Below are 374 nucleotides of genomic sequence, written 5' to 3'. Positions count from 1 at the left end.
ATAACAGAATTTTAAGGCAGCAGTTGATAAATTTGAACAAATGTTTCCTGAAAACAGATTTTCTTTTTGCCAAATCTGATCCTGAAAAATGTCTCAGAGTCCTCAGGAGTTTTCATCATGAACATGGAAATTAAATCAACTTAGTGCTTTAAATGGTTTAGCAGAACAATTTTTTACATGATTACATAACATAAAACATATTGAATCATCTGAACTGGTTTCTGATCGGTTGCATCATCAGAACTGGTTTCTGATTGGTTGAATCATCAGAACTGGTTTCTGATCGGTTGAATCATCAGATCTGGTTTCTGATTGGTTGCATCATCAGAACTGGTTTTTGATTGGTTGAATCATCTGAACTGGTTTTTGATTGG

The sequence above is a fragment of the Nematolebias whitei genome, chromosome 20 (assembly GCF_014905685.2).
Source record: "Nematolebias whitei isolate Nwh7 chromosome 20, NemWhi1, whole genome shotgun sequence".
NCBI lineage: Eukaryota > Metazoa > Chordata > Actinopteri > Cyprinodontiformes > Rivulidae > Nematolebias > Nematolebias whitei.
This window is presented reverse-complemented; position numbering follows the sequence as displayed.